This window comes from Phycodurus eques, chromosome 11 (genome assembly GCF_024500275.1).
Source record: "Phycodurus eques isolate BA_2022a chromosome 11, UOR_Pequ_1.1, whole genome shotgun sequence".
Taxonomy (NCBI): Eukaryota; Metazoa; Chordata; class Actinopteri; order Syngnathiformes; family Syngnathidae; genus Phycodurus; species Phycodurus eques.
The window spans coordinates 26,680,342-26,690,472 of record NC_084535.1 but is presented as its reverse complement, the minus strand read 5'-3'; positions in this window follow the sequence as shown (position 1 = coordinate 26,690,472).

Sequence of the window (10,131 nt, the reverse complement as noted above, 5' to 3'; positions counted from 1 at the left end):
AACTCTTCAACTTTGTTGCAGAGGATGTTGTTGTTATTATAGGGTGTTATCAGGCATCATTTCGTCAAAGTCTTGTGGGTCTCCCTCTGTAACTTATGGAATTTGGCACTGTACTGTCAAAGGTCTGCAGAAAAAAGGGAAAAGCCCAAGCAAATTAATGCTGACATGGTTGCTACATTAGGGGAGGACGCTCCAGCATTATCAACTGTGCAAAAGTGGGCATCTGAATTCAAGGGGATTAAGGAGAGCCTTGAAGATGACCCAAGGTCTGGGCATCCTGCCACAGCCACTTCCTCAGAAGACATCGACTGTGTTCACCACATGGTGATGGATGACAGACATTTCACTGTTAAATAGAAAGGTAATGTTGGAGGCATCTCCCGTGAATGAGTTGAGAACATTCTACATAACGAACTTGGCATGTCGAAGGTTTCTGCTTGGTGGGTGCCATGACTTTTGACGCCTCATCGAAAGCACACCATGTTGGTCATGTCGCAGGTGAACTTGGGACTTTTTGAAGGAGATCCAGCCTGGTTTTCTTAAATGTTTCCTCACCTAAGATGAATGTTGGGTTCAGTACTTTGAGCCAGAGACCCAAACAGTTGTCCATTGAGTGGAAACATCATTCTTCTACTCCACTGCAGAAGGCCAAGGTGGTGTCATTGGCAGGAAAAGTGATGGCCTCCATCTTCTGTGTTTTGAAGGGAATTGTATTCATTATTGATTACTTTCAGAAATGCCATACTATCAATGGAGATTACCATACTAATTTACTGAGGCAGACACAAAAGGCAATCAAAGTCAAAACGGCCCAGAAAATTGACGAAGGGATCTGGTTTCACAGTTGTGTCGTTGCAATGGATGCTGTGCGCGACTGTGGCTTTAAACTGCTTGATCACCCTTCATATTCTGATGCGGCATCCTGATTATTTTTTTTGCCCTGTTCGGCTGATTGGTGAAACAGAAAGGAGGACATGTATCCCTTTTATGCCGGAACAGTTTTACTGTGCCACGGTGGAGTTATTAAGATAGCACTGTGGTATGTTGCATTGTTTGTATTCTGATGGATTTTTATTGAAAATTTCAGATGAAAAGAACGTTTTAAAGGGGAGTGACAGAAAAAACAAAGACAGTGAAAATATACCTAAATAAGATAGGAAGAGAAAACCACGCCTTAACCCTCGAGTTAATGCGGAAAGCCCAATGCTCCAAGCGTCATGAATAGTTCACATGCACTAATAATGTACACATCAAAGAGTTCAAGGGTTTATTGCAATGCTTCAGGAAAGACAATATTTTTTTATCATCTTATTCTCTGCCAATATACACAAATCATTAGATCTACCAACCCTTGAGCAACCAACATAAAACTGACCATGAGAAAAACATGGAGAACACAAATCCAATCCAGCAACTTTCAGAGACTGACTTTGTGACTTGTATATACTCATTGCAAAACAAATTGACATTGGAAACTGAAGCCTTCTGAATTGAACTGGTAAATCATTATAAAATGGTATTCAGGGCATAAATGCTGTCTCACCTTTAGAAGGACCTGTGATTATAATAGCGTCAAGCACGTTAGGCAACATCTATATACTTAAAGCTCAGACTTTGTGTGTCCGTTTTCAGGGAGCTTTCTGGAGCGGGAACGTTTTCTGGCACGTTTTGCAAAAAGCTCCCGTTATACTCCCGTTCTCGCGCGGCCGACAACGCCTGCATTGCATCACGTGACCGCCGAATTGGCCCGCGCGTAGAATGATTGAAGACTCTAAATTACCCGTCGGTGTGAGTGTGAATGGTTGTTTGTTTGTATTTGCCCTGTGATTGGCTGGCGACCAGTTCAGGGTGTACCCTGTCTCTCGCCCATAGCTAGGATAGGATCCAGCACGTCTGCGACCCAAGTGAGGATAAGTGGTACAGAAAATGGATGAATTAATAACCTGAAATTACAATTTCATCACATGACTGATCTGGGTGCTGATGGCATATCCTGCTGCGAAGGCCCAGGCTGCAGTTCATCTGCTGCTGGAGCTATGTTACCTCTTATTTCAGCTGCACACTCTAGCCTCAGGCGTTTTACTGCCTCATTGGCTTTTGCTGAATTCATAATGTGTCAAAGTTACAGAAATTTCACCATACTGGCGTTCATCACTGGCATGCTTCTTTTTCATGTCGAGCTCGATAGTGTCTCAACATCAAAGAAGTGCTCTTATGACAGCCCTGCAAACAAAATAAACAAATCTGATTGTTAAACGTACCAAAAGTGAAAACAATACATTGGTATATCTAGCTAACGCGTTTATGTGAAGCAACTTTCTAAAAATGCATCCAATCAAGAGGGTCCACAATTAAAATGAACAACAAAAAACAAATAACAGCAAATTGAAAAGGAAATGTAAACACTTACCTTACTAGATGTCCATCTATCCATTTTCTACCGCTTATCCGAGGTCGGGTCGCGGGGGCAGTAGTTTTAACAGACTTCCCTAGGCGTCCCTGCTGAAGATGTATTTACTACTAGATGTATTGAGCTCAAAATAATCCCATACCGGAGAAAACGTTCTCAGAATCAGAATCATCTTTATTTGCCAAGTATGTCCAAAAAACACACAAGGAATTTGTCTCCGGTAGTTGGAGGCGCTCGAGTACGACAGCAGATGGTCAATTGACAGAGAACAGTTTGAGACAGAGAAAAACAGTCACTGAGCAATAAAGGCTTGCTAGTTATCTGGTAATGCTGGTACAATTTATTTATTTATTTATTTATTTATTGACAATTGTGCAAAAAGATGCAGAGTCCTCGAGCACTTAGATCAGTTTGAATGACTAATATAGCAATAGTCCGGTGCACTGACCATTGTGCAAAGGGCACCGAGACTTCAAGGAGTGTATGCAGTTTAAAGAGACGAGTAGCGCGATAATCGGGGACAATGTTGATTGTGCAAATGTTGCAGATACTCCTCAGTCAGTGTGCAAATGGGGCAGATGCTATTCTGGCATGAGTGGCCAGTATTGGTCAACAACAGATATGCAAATAGTGCAGCATGGCGAGACTACTACAGTGAATGCACGAGTATGTATAATTGGCCCGACAGAAAATTTGTGACAACAAACTCAAGGCAAAAAAATAATAATTGGCAGCATGTTGCAATGGAATTGTAGGTTAGCTGTTTAAGAAGTTGATTGCAAGAGGGTAGAAGCTGTTGGAATGTTTGCTAGTTCTAGTTTGCATTGATCGGTAGCGCCTACCTGAGTGAAGGAGCTGGAAGAGCGGGATGTGGAGGGTCCGAGAGGATTTTGCACGCTCTTGTTTTAGTTCTGGCAGTGTGCAAGTCCTCAAGGGTTGGTTAGGGTTATTCCGACCGACAATCTTTTCAGCAGTTTTGATTGCCCGTTGCAGTTGGAGTTTGTCTTTATTTGTAGCATCACCAAACCAGACTGTGATGGAAGAACACAGGACTGATTCGAGGACTGCTATGTAGAACTGCCTCAGCAGCTCCTGTGGCAGGCCGTGCTTTCTCAGAAGCCGCAGGAAGTACATCCTCTGCTGGGCCTTTTTGAAGACAGACTTAATATTGATCGCCCACTTGAGGTCCTGAGAGACCGTAATTCCCAGGAACTTGAAGGACTGTTGACACAAGGCAGCTGGACAGCGTGAGGGGCAGCTGTGGCGAAGGATGCCTCCTGAAGTCCACGATCATCTCTACAGTCTTGAGTGTTTTCAGCTCCAGGTTGTGTCGGCCGCACCAGAACTCCAGCCGCTCCACTTCCTGTTGATATGCAGACTCGTCACCGTATTTGATGAGACCGATGTCAGTGGTGTCATCTGTAAACTTCAGGAGTTTGACAGCCGGGTGTGTTGCGGTGCGGTCATTCGTGTAGAGAGAGAAGAGCAGCGGAGAGAGGACACAACCTTGGGGTGCCCCAGTGCTGATGTTGTGTGTGGATGAGGTGGTCTCCCCCAGCCTGACCTGCTGTATCCTGCCCGTCAGAAAGCTGTAAATGTGCAAGTCCTTTTTGTGCAAGTCCTTTTAAAATCTGCAGTAGAAAGTCTTCAAGTCTGATAAAGATATATTTACTATTAGATGTATTGAGCTCAAAATAATCCCATACCGGAGAAAACTTTCTCTTTCCTGTTGTTTAAATAATGATAACACAGTTCAATTACTCTCGCTGCACCACACACAATCCGCTCTCTACTCCACCTTTGACACAAATGCCAATGGGTCAAAGCGTTCGGTTACTTATAAATGCATTTAGGTGCCTGGATGCTGGGAGGGACGCAGCGTCTGTGTCGATCACGTGACTTTATATTTTCTCTGAAAGAGACTCCCACCGACTCATGTTGACACGGGGTTTTGCTCTGCGCTCACCACGTACCGACGCACCAGTGTTGTTTGACCCATCATTAGTATATATACAGCGGCTGAAATAAGTATTTAACATGTCACCATTTTTCTCATTCAATAGATTTCGAAAGGTGCTATTGACATGAAAATTTCACCAGATGTTGGGAACAACCTAGGTAATCCATACATACAAAGAAAGTAGAATAAATAAGATCAGAAATTAAGTTATTTGTAATATTGTGAAATTCCACAGGGAAAAAGTATTGAATGCACCAACTGGTATTTACAACCCCAATTCCAATGAAGTTGGGACGTTGTGTTATACATAAATAAAATCCGAATACAATGATTTGCAAATCATGTTGAACCTATATTTAATTGACTATGCTACAAAGACAAGCTATTTAATGTTCAAACTGATAAACTTGATTGTTTTTAACAAATAATCATTAAATTGGAATTTTATGGTTGCAACACGTTCCAAAAAAACTGGGACAAGGTCATGTTTACCACTGTGTTACATCACCTTTTCTTTTAACAACATTCAATAAACGTTTGGGAACTGAGGACACGAATTGTTGAAGCTTTGTAGGTGGAATTCTTTCCCATTCTTGCTCGATGTACAGCTTCAGCTGTTCAACAGTCCGGCGTCTCCGTTGTTGTATTTTACGCACCTTAATGCACCACACATTTTCAATGGGAGACAGGTCTGGACTGCAGGCAGGCCAGTCTAGTACCCGCACTCTTTTATTACGAAGCCACACTATTGTAGCATGTGGTTTGGCATTGTCTTGCTGAAATAAGCAGGGGTGTCCATGAAAAAGACGTTGCTTGGATGGCAGGATATGTTTCTCCAAAACATGTATGTACCTTTCAGCATTAATGGTGCCTTCACAGATGTGTAAGTTACCTATGCCATTGGCACTGACCATCACAGATGCTGGCTTTTGAACTGTGCATTCATAACAGTCCGGATGGTTCTTTTCCTCTTTGGCCCGGAGGGCACGACGTCCACAATTTCCAAAAACAATTTGAAATGTGGACTCGTCGGACCACAGAACACTTTTCCACTTTGCATCAGTCCATCTTCAATGAGCTTCGGCCCAGAGAAGCCGGCGGCGTTTCTGGGTGTTGTTGATAAATACATTTTGCTTTGCAAAGTAGAGTTTCAAGTTGCACTGATGGATGTAGCGCCGAACTGTATTTACTGGCATTGGTTTTCTGAAGTGTTCCTGAGCCCATGTGGTGATATCCTTTACACATTGATGTCGGTTTTTGATGGCGTGCCGCCTGAGGGATCGAAGGTCACGGGCATTCAATGTTGGTTTTGGAACTTGCCGCTTACATGCAGTGATTTCTCCAGATTCTCTGAACATTTTGATGATATTATGGACCGTAGATGATGAAATCCCTAAATTCCTTGCAATTGTACGTTGAGGAACATTGTCCTTAAACTGTTCGACTAATTTCTCATGCACTTGTTCACAAATAGGTGAACCTCGCCCCATCTTTGCTTCTGAATGACTGAGCAATTCAGGGAAGCTCCTTTTCTACCCATTCATGGCACCCACCTGTTCCCAATGAGCCTGTTCACCGGTGGGATGTTCCAAACAGGTGTTTGATGAGCATTCCTCAACTTTCTCAGTCTTTTTTGCCCCCTGTCCCAGCTTTTTTGAAGCCTGTTGCAGCCATAAAAGTCTAAGTTAATGATTATTTGCTAAAAACAATAACGTTTATCAGTTTGAACATTAAATAGCTTGTCTTTGTAGTGTATTCATTTAAATATAGGTTGAATATGATTTGCAAATAATTGTATTCTGTTTTTATTTATGTATATTAACACAACGTCCCAACTTCATTGGAATTGGGGTTGTAGATAAATATCATTGTACAAAAGCCTTTGTTTGCAACGACAGCTTCAAGATGCCTCCTGTATGGAGAAACTAGTCTCATGCATTGCTCGGTTGTGATTGTGGCCCATTCCTCCACACAACCAGTCTTCAAATCTTGAAGGCTCCCTGAGCTTCTTTTATGGAAATTGAGTTTCAGTTTTTTTCATAGATTTTCGATTTGCTTCGAGTCAGGTGATTGGCTGGGGCATTCTATCAGCTTTATTTTTGTTCTTTGAAACCAATTGAGAGTTTCCTTGGCAGTATGTTTTGGATCATTCTCCTGATGAAAAGTCCACCTTTGTTTCATTTTCATCATCCTTGTAGATGGCAGCAGACTTTTTTCAAGAATGTCTCGGTACATTTGCCCATTCATCCTTCCTTCAATAATGTAAAGTTTACCAGTAGCATTTGCTGAAAAGCAGCCCCACACCATCATGTTCCCACCTCCGAACTTCACTGTCGGGATGGTGTGCCGTGCCATTTCACCTCCAAATGTGGTGCGCATTATGGCATCCAAAGAGTTAAATTTTGCTCTCACCAGACCAGATTATATTCTCCCAGTATACAACTGCCTTGTCCAAATGTTGTTCAGCAAACTTTAAACAAGCTTTGACATAGGTTTTCTTTCAGCAACGGCGTCTTGCATCACGCAAGTGGTAGATTTGTAGATTTGCAAAGTCTGGAATATCAATATAACAACAATAAAAATATGCATAATATTTAACAAATATCACACAACTTATAAAAAGATAGAATAGTACTAAAGGATAAACATCCTAGAAAAGTCCCCCTAAAGTAAATGCAATACAAAAACGTTACCAACACAAAGATGGAATCCTTCCCCCTGCCTTATTAGGCTTAATGTACTCATTTAGTTAGAACTGAGGTGCACTGATGCATTGTAATAGTCTATCGTGACATCTAGTGGCCGGAGAAGACATTACACCCTGGCGGCTTCCAGCAAAAACGCGTCGTGCCGCAATCGTGTTAAAAACATCGTAAGATAAAGCAGACATGGGCAAATTCCAACCTACGGGGCACTTCCAACCCACCTACAGTCACTTACTAGCCCTTCCAAAGTATTTATTAAGTCAAAATAAAGCATAAAATATGCGGTGCTTTCTTTTTGAAAGTGGTACTTTTATTTTGATGCACATGTGGCTGGGTGGCAATGCCAACAGTGGTCCTCATGTTGGCATGGTGAATGGAAGAGGGGCAATTTGCCCTGATAATGATCTAGGAGTCCCAACGAGGAACAGGTCTTATGATTGGGGGCTGGGCCTCAACTTCTTCCACTATAATTCAGAGTGCATGGTTACGCTTCCTCAAATGACTCATTATACAGGTGAATAAATTACCACTTTTTGGTATTCCTTGCAAATGATGGTTACATGGGGACAACGGAAACAAAAGAAGGGGGGAGAGAGTTGGCCTGAGGCCACCCGGCTAGCGAGCTGCCAGCAAGACAAGAGGAGAGGAAAAACACAAGACTAGAGGGAGAAGGTGTGAGTTAAGAGTTAAATACCCCAGAGGCGGGGCTTGGGCAAGAGGGATTGCCGACTGGGAGAAGACCACACCCATCAGACTGAATCCATCCATCCATTTTCTGAGCTGCTTCTCCTCACGTATACGTATATACATATATATATATGTAAATACATATATATATATATATATATATATATATATATATATATATATATATATATGTATATACACATACTTATATATATATATACTGTTTAAAAGCCAATGTTCTTTTATGTGTTCCAGGGTTAGTAAGTATGAATCTGAAGCCTTAAACTGGCCTAACCCAAGTCGACTGGACCATCGCTTAAAAATAAGAGTTGCCGACACCCATTGACACATTGAGTGACTGTATACATAGATGCCCTCAACAGCAAGCCTGTATAGTTGTTCGATGATGTATATAGAGTATATTGTACTTTGTCACATTTCTTATACCATAAAAAGATAGATTTAATAGTTAACGAAGAAGCGGGTTGCGAAAGAGAGCGGATGTTGTTGAGAATAAAAGCAAAGGAGTGGATCTTTTCTAAGGAGACTCGCTGGATACATTCATTTGAACATACTGAAAGAGGCATCTCCCCCACGTACATTCTGGTCACAAGCTTTGCATTATTATCCACAGGCACATTATACATTATGAATATCGTTAAGTATTGATATAAAACCCAATATTTGATGCTTTATATATTGTTCATATGCCTTGAGGTGGCACGGCTCAGTTAAACCCGAAAATGTATTTTTAGCATGAGGGAAAACATTTTGATTGGCTGCAAGCTGCCATGGTGTGCGGCAAAACCAGAGCGATCGGCCACTCATGAATGCAGTTGCCAAATCACACACACTGCGGCAACAGTTCAGTCGGGTTTGGCCACGTCGCTTGGTGTCCGGCAGCCTTAACCTTTTCAAAATCTCAGGCAAACTAATAGATTGCAGCACAAGCTGGAGCTTTGAGGTCCGATTTGGAAAAATGGCATGCTTGAGACTGAGGCGTGCTCGAGCCTATCCCAGCTATCTATGGACGAGAGACAGGGTAGACCCTGAACTGGTCGGCAGCCAATCGTAGGGCACATACAAACAAACAAGCATCCTCACTCACAGGCACACCTAGGGACAATTTAGAGTCCTCAATCAACCTACCATGCATGTTTTTGGGACGTGGGATGAAACCGGAGTGCCCGGAGGAAACCCACAAAGGCACGGGGAGAACATGCAAACTCCACACAGGCGGGTCCGGGATTTGAACCCCGGTCCCCAGAACTGTGAGGCAGCTGTGCTAACCAGTCGTGCACCGTTACGGCTAAAATTACATCCATCCATCCATTTTCTGAGCCGCTTCTCCTCACTACGGTCGCGGGCAGGAGGCGGGGTACACCCTGAAATGGTTGCCAGCCAATCGCAGGGCACATACAAACAAACAACCATCCGCACTCACATTCACACCTATGGGCAATTTAGAGTCTCCAATTAATGCATGTTTTTTGGGATGTGGGAGGAAACCGGATTGCCTGGAGAAAACCCACGCAGGCACGGGAAGAACATGCAAACTCCACACAGGCGGGACCGGGGATTGAACTTGGGTCCTCAGAACTGTGAGGTTGACGCTCTAACCAGTCGACCATTCACAGTCCACTGCTGTTTATCGTTCCCATCCGTGTCGGATGTTACTACCCTGTTTCTCTCTCTCCTGCAGTTGGCGCTCCTGCTTCAAGAGTTGCAGCTGACACCAAAGCCGTTATACTCTTCAACAGTCCTTTGAGTAGGTGTAATAATATAAATTTTCAAAATAAGACCTCCATGGCTGCCCACCGTTCCCCCTATTGTTTGATATTGTCATTGAACCCATGGCGGAAGCCATTAGATCCAGCTAGATGCTTAGTATCATAAGAGTAGGACAAGTACATAAACATTGGATGCAGATGATCTCTTACATGTTCACGTCTGACCCAGACAGATCCATTCCTCTAGTGATGACCTTGCTGGACAAATTTGGAAAAATATCGGGCTATAAGCTAAATATACAAATGAGTGAATTTATGCTTGTTAATGTGGCTGCTACAACATATGCCCTTTCAAACCTCCCCTTTAAAGTATCTATAGACAACTTTACATACTTGGGCATCTGGAATCACCAGAAAAAGTGCAGATCTAGCAGATCACAACTTCTCGCCCCTCCTACGTACGATTTATGTAGACTCCCTGCATTGGACTCCTCTTCCTTTGTCTCTTGTCGGCAGGATTAATTGCATTAAAATTAAATGTTCTCCCAAAATGTTATCCCTTTTCCAATGTCTACCTGTATTCATCCCAAAACACTTCTTTCAGGGCCTTGACAGCTTAATATCAGACTTTATCTGGAA